The following is a 7,091-nucleotide window of genomic DNA, read 5'->3' on the forward strand; positions in this document are numbered from 1 at the left end:
CCTGTTCATGGCGAATTATGGGTTTCAACCAACCTTGTTGCCTGATTCATTCATGTCTCAGGGTATTCGGGCTTTGGAGGAGCAACTCTGGCAACTCCATTCCACATGGGTGCAGCGCCAAAAGTTCCAGGCTGATCGTAGGCGTCTCCCCGCACCTTCCTACCAGGTTGGTGAGAGAGTTTGGCTGTCCTCCCACAACTTGAACCTTTGTGTGCCTTCCAATAAATTGGCTCCCCGTTATGTTGGTCCTTTTCAAATACTCCAACGGGTTAATGCTGTGGCCTACGCTCTTGACCTTCCTCCTGCTATGCGCATCTCCAATGTTTTTCATGTCTCCTTCTTGAAACCATTGGTTTGTAATTGGTTTACCACTGTGTTGCCTCGTCCCTGTCCTATCCTTGTTGACAACCATGAGGAGTATGAGGTCAGCAGCATTATTGACTCTCGTATGTCCAGGGGCCGTGTACAGTATTTGGTTCACTGGAGGGGCTACGGTCCGGAGGAGCATTCTTGGGTTCCCTCCTCTGATGTTCATGCTCCTGCCCTCCTCCGTGCCTTCCATGCCCATTTCCCCAATAAGACAGGATGCAGTCTCAGAATTGTGATGTCATCACTTATTATTTAAAGGGCCTCTATTCAGTATGCTTTGCCTTTGCGTTGTCTCAGACCTGTTTGTAAGGGTTCCTGTGTATTACCTAGCTGCCTGACGTCCTTTCTGGTTCCTGATCCCTGGCTTGTTCCTGACTCTGCTGTTTTCCTTGTTCCTGATTCCGGCTCGTCTGACTATTCGTTTTGGCTCCTGACTCGGCTCGTCTGACTACCAGCTCTGGTTTTGACTCCTGGCTTGTTATTTGACTTGTGGACTCAATCCTATTGGCTGATTGCAATAGCCAATAGGATTTTTCCCCTTTAATTCCTATTGGCTGATAGAAATATTTCAGCCAATAGGAATGTAAGGGACGCCATCTTGGATGATGTCACTTAAAGGGAACCTTCAGTTTACGGTTACGGTGAAGAGGATGCTCTGCGCTGGATGTCTTGAAGATGGACCCGCTCTGCGCCGGATGAAGATAGAAGATGCCGTCTGGATGAAGACTTCTTGACGCTTGGATGAGGACTTCGACGGCTGGATGAGGATGGATGGACTTCGATAACTGTAAGTGGATCGTCGGGGGTTAGTGTTAGGTTTTTTAATGTTTTTTTGGGTGTTTTTTTTTTAGGTTAGGGTTTTGGGCAATTCGTAAAAGAGCTAAATGCCCTTCCAAATTCCCTTTTCAGGGCAATTTTTAGCTTAGGTTTATTTAGGTAGGTTTTTATTTGGGGGGTTTTGTTGGGTGGTGGTGGGTTTTACTGTTGGGGGGTTGTTTGTATTTTTTATTGCAATGTAAAAGAGCTGGTATCTTTGGGGCAATACCCGGCAAAAGGCCCTTTTAAGGGCTATTGACAGTTTAGTGTAGGCTAGGTTTTTTTTTATTTTGGGAGGGCTTTTTTTTGATAGGGCTATTAGATTAGGAGTAATTCGTTTTTATTTTTTGATAATTTCGTTTTTTTATTTTTTGTAATTTAGTGTTTATTTTTTTGTAAGTTAGTAAATTGTACAGGTAACTTTGTATTTATTTTAACTAGGTAGCTAGTAAATAGTTAATAACTATTTAATAACTAGTCTACCTAGTTAAAATAAATACAAACTTACCTGTGAAATAAAAATAAAACCTAAGATAGCTACAATGTAACTATTAGGAATTATTTAGTTAATAATTGTAAGGTTTATTTAGCTTTATTTTAATTATATTTAAGTTAGGGGGTGTTAGGGTTAGACTTAGGCATAGGGTTACGTTAGGGTTAGGTTTAGGGGTTAATAACTTTAGTATAGTGGTGGCGACATTGGGGGACGGCAGATTAGGGGTTAATAACTGTAATGTAGGTGGCGGCGATGTTAGGGGCAGCAGATTAGGGGTGTTTAGACGTGGGGTTTATGTTAGGGTGTTAGGTTTTAACATTACTTTTTCCTTTCCCCATAGACATCAATGGGGCTGCGTTACGGAGATTTTCATTCTGTGAACGTAGGTGTTAGGCTTTTTTTGCCGGCTCCCCCCATTGATGTCTATGGGGAAATCATGCACGAGAAAGTCAAAGCAGCGCTTGTTTTCGGTGCGGTATGGAGCTCAACACCACCATATCGCCCGCACAAGCCTGCTTTTTGTAAACCTGTAATAGCAGCGCTATAGGGAGGTGAAATAATGCCGAAAATGTTGTAGTTGTTAATTTCCCTATAGCGCTCAAACTCGTAATCTGGCAGTTTGTTATTTTTTATTTTTAGTAATATTAGGTTTTTTATTTTTAGTAATGTTAGGTTTTTAGTGTAAGCTTAGGTTTTATTTTTATTTCACAGGTAAGTTTATATTTATTTTAACTAGGTAGTTAGTAAATAGTTATATTGTAGCTAGCTTAGGTTTTATTTTTATTTCACAGGTAAGTTTTTAATTATTTTTAAATAGATGGTTAGTTAATAATTGTAACTTTAGGTCTATTTTAATTATGTTAAAGTTAGGGGGTGTTAGGTTTAGGGGTTAATAGTTTAATTTAGGTTGTTGCGATGTGGGGCTGGCGGTTTAGGGGTTAATAGGTTTAGTTAGTGTTGGCGATGTTTGGGAATGGCGGTTTAGGGGTTAATAGGTTTAGTTAGTGTTGGCAATATTTGGGAATGGCGGTTTAGGGGTTAATATGTTTATTTAGTGTTTCAGTTAGTGTCGGGGAACTGTGGTTTAGGGGTTATAGGTTTAGTTAGTGTTGGTGATGTTTGGGAACGGTGGTTTAGGGGTTAATAGGTTTAGTTAGTGTCTGGGAACTGCGGTTTAGGGGTTAATAGGTTTAGTTAGTGTTGGCGATGTTTGGGAACGGCGGTTTAAGGGTTAATAGGTTTACTTAGTGTCGGCGATGTCGGGGAACTGCAGTTTAGGGGTTAATAGGTTTATTTATTGTCAGTGATGTTGGGAAACTGCGGTTTAGTGGTTAATAGATTAAGTTAGTGTTGGCGATGTTTGGGAACGGCGGTTTAGGGGTTAATAGGTTTATTTCATGTTTTAGTTAGTGTTGGCGATGTTTGGGATTAGGGGTTTAGGGGTTAATCGGTTTAGGTAGTGTTGGTGATGTGGGGGGGGGGTTAGGGGCTTTATAGCTTTATTTAGTGTCAGCGATGTGGGTGGCGGCGGTTTTAGATAATTTTGTTTCGGCAATCGCCGGCATATTAGTTATGTTAAGTTAAATCATTTTTTCGGATCCTTCCTTTTTTTCAGATCCATTCTTTATTCATATGAATTATTCTATTCTAAACCTCAGAATAGAATAATGCATATGAATAAAGAATGGATCCGAAAAAACGAACGGATCCGAAAAAACTATTTAACTTAACATAACTAATTTGCCGAAACGAAAGTTTTAGCATTGCACATGTCTACTGATAAGTGTCATACTCATCCAAGGCATCATTAACAGAATTGCACTTAGGGTGTGACAGGTGCTGGATGAGCCTGAATTTACCTGCTTGCTTCTTAGGGACTACTCCTAGCGGAAACACTACCAAATTTTGCAAATGTGGGGAAGAGAAGGGGCACACCATTCTCCCTAATCTGACCTCCTTGTCTTGGGGAAATTATTACGCTGATTTTAAATTGCGCGCAGCAAAGGAGGAGTGACTTCTCGTTTAACCGGAATACGAAATCCAAAAGGCACGATTGAAGGAATTCCGCTAACTCCAGCTAAACATTGCTGCAAGATTAATTTGCTTGTATTGCTGTGTGCTATCAAAAATTCCCCTATTCTTGTTGCAATCATTCCCAGGATGGGTCCCGCCGCAGTAGATGCACACTTGGCACTTCACTCCTCGGTCGCATTGTCTCCCTTAGAAACGCCAACACTCTCTGCCAGCCCTCCTGTGAAAAAGGTGGTTCTGCTGCCCTAGACTAGGAGATTTAATCTACGCTTATGCTGTGCCTTTAGTAAGCTCCAACTTGGCCACAGGTCCATCTCTTTCATCCTAAAATTGAGCACTGGGTTCGCCTCTAGTCTCCTCCTAAAGTATGAGTCATATTGACGCCATACCACTCCTTTACATCTTGCATGAATGTCATCTATGATATCCATGTATTTCAAGATGTTCAATGCATGTTCTGGATGTGCCAGTAAGTAACTAGAGGACAGGACCCTTGAAAGCTCAAATATTTTAATGTCATGCCCTTTCTTGATCTTTCTCATTATCCTTGCACATGCAAGGAGTGGACTATGCAATGATATGTGTCTTTGTAAGGATATGCTCTAGCAACCCCGCTATATTTAGCCACCAATCAGCAAGCGTTACCCAGGTGCTAAACCAAAAATGGGCTGGCTCCTAAGCTTACATTTCTGATTTTCAAATGAAGATATCAAGAGAACAAAGAACAATTGATAATAGGAGTAAATTAGAAAGTTGATTAAAAGTGCATGCTCTATCTGAATTATGAAAGAAAATATTTTGGTTATATATCCCTATAACTTTTGAAAACATTTTTCTTTTCCCTCCTGTCCCTTTATTACTGGCCTTTTTTCATCTGACATTGGCCCCTCCCCTTTGAGAAACCCCCAGGTGACCCTGACTGCTCCTGCGGCTCCACTTACCTTACAAGTGGAAGCTACAGTATGACCCCTTCTACAATGCTGCACCACAATCTCCTCCAACCGCATCCCCACATGCACCACCGGCTGTGTGAGATGCAGCCAAAGACACCAAAATGGTGGTCAGAAGTGCAGGGAGTGGGGCCAGACTGAGCGCACTTGGAAGAGGACCAAGAGAAGCCTGAACACCTGAACACCATGTATTAGTTTGGTTAGGATGAGGGATGGAGGAGAGATGGTAAGCCTCTCTGAATAGGTGGATTTTCAAGGAGCATCTGAAGCCATAGAAGGTAGGAGACAGTCTTATGGAGTGGGGTAGAGAGTTCCAGAGCACAGGAGCAGCACGTGATAAGTCTTAGAGACGGGAGTAGGACGTAGAAATAACAGGAGTAGAGAGACGTAACTCAGAGGTTGATCGAAGAGGACGGGATGGGGAATATTTCACAATGAGAGAGGAAATATAGTTGGGAGTTAGACTGTTGAGTGCTTTGTAAGGTAAGGTTAATACTTTAAATTGTATTCTGGAGTGTATGGGGAGCCAGTGTAGAGACTGGCAGAGCTGATGTAGATCGGCGACTTAGGTGGAGGAGTCTAGCAGAAGCATTCATAATAGATTGGAGGGAGGAGAGGCAGTGTTTTGGAAGGCCATTTATAAGTGCATTGCAATAATCAATGCGTGACAAAATGAGGGAATGAATTATTATTTTTGTAGCTTTTTTGAGTAAGGAAGGGACAAATTCTGGAAATGTTGCGTAGGTGTGAACAGCAGGATTTGGTAAGTGCTTGTATATGTGGGTTGAATGCGAGTTCTGAGTCAAGTGTGATCCCAAGACAGCGGACCTGGGGTGAGGTGTTGAAAATAGAGTCTCCAAACGTCAGGTGTTGGATGTTTCGAAGAGGGGGGAATAAGAAGTAGCTCAGTTTTGGACAGATTGAGTTGGAGGTAGTGTGAAGACATCCAAGAGGAAATTGCAGAGAGGCAGTTGGAAATCTGGTTGAGTAAAGAGGAAGAGATATCAGGAGAGGAAAGATAGATTTGGGTATCATCAGCATATAAGTGGTACTAGAATCCAAAGAAAACCAAGGGACCCAAGACAGAGCCTTGCGGTACTCCAACTGAGAGAGGCATAGGATCAGATATGTTGTTAAAGGAAATTAAAAATGAGCTGTTTGAGAGATATGAGGCAAACCAGGAGAGGGCTGTGTCTCGGATGCCAAATGAATGTAGTATCTTTAGGAGGAGAGGATGTTCGACTGTGTCAAAAGCAGCGGACAGGTCAAGAAGAATTAGTAAGGAGTAGTGGCAGGTTGTGAGATGAGCCAAAGATAAAAGTACAGAGACTTATTCCTCTGTTACAGGAGGGAAGTAGCATAGAGCTTTGTTAATAGAAGGGGTGGGTAGGAGTGCTGGGTTTGAGGGGTGTGAGGTGCAGATATATTTTCTAATGGTGTTAATTTTGTTTTTGAAGTGATAAGCAATAATCTGAGCAGTGAGGTTGGTAGTGGGTGGGGGTGCAGGCGGACGTAGAAGGGAGTTAAAGGTTGAGAACAGACTTGTTTGTAGTACTTAAGGATGAATTTATAATGCCGGAAACCAGCACAGGTGCGCGATTTCCTCCACTGCCATTCAGCAGCCCGTGAAATATTATTAATCACCAATAGGGCTGATATATTACAAGCATCATAAGGGATTTTCTGGCTAAATTCTAGTTAAATCTGCTAAGTTACTATATATAAGTTGTCCAAACTCTGGGCCAGATTACAAGTTGAGAGCAAAATATTGCTTCCCCAAAAGTGATATTTGCCCTCAACTGAGTATCACCAGCACACACAAATGTGCACTGGTATTACAAGCAAGGTGGAATCCGAATGCTTCCATAGACTCCAACGCAGCGAAGGAGGTAAGTCGCACAGTGATAGGCAGCAAATATAAACATATATGTGTATGAATATATACTGTACATATATATTTCTGTGTTAATATGTGTATATATGTTGCGGGTAATCCTGGTGCAGTCATTTTAACATGAAATAGTAGAGCAAATACAGGTCTTAGCAATGACATTTATTAGGGTTTCATTCCATTTAGAGTCAGGTTCCTGCTATTGCTCAAGTGTAAGGTGAGGTCTCACTAAATACTTTCCACTTTAGCCTATAGAAGCATTTTTTTTCTGATTGTTTTCTATTTTTTCATACTGCATACAAATAACCTGTATTTTCTGGTTGTATTCTGATAAAGAGAAATAATTATATATGGTCATTATACCATTGCTAAAACAACAAATCTAATGGTGGCCTAAGACTTTTGCACCGTACTGTATATATATATACTGTATATATATTTACATTAATGAGCCACATATATGTTAGGTTCAAATGCGAATGTTTTCCAAGTAATTTATTTATAATCATATTTAATTTTTTTTTTTAAAGATTTTTAT

This window comes from Bombina bombina, chromosome 1 (genome assembly GCF_027579735.1).
Source record: "Bombina bombina isolate aBomBom1 chromosome 1, aBomBom1.pri, whole genome shotgun sequence".
Taxonomy (NCBI): domain Eukaryota; kingdom Metazoa; phylum Chordata; class Amphibia; order Anura; family Bombinatoridae; genus Bombina; species Bombina bombina.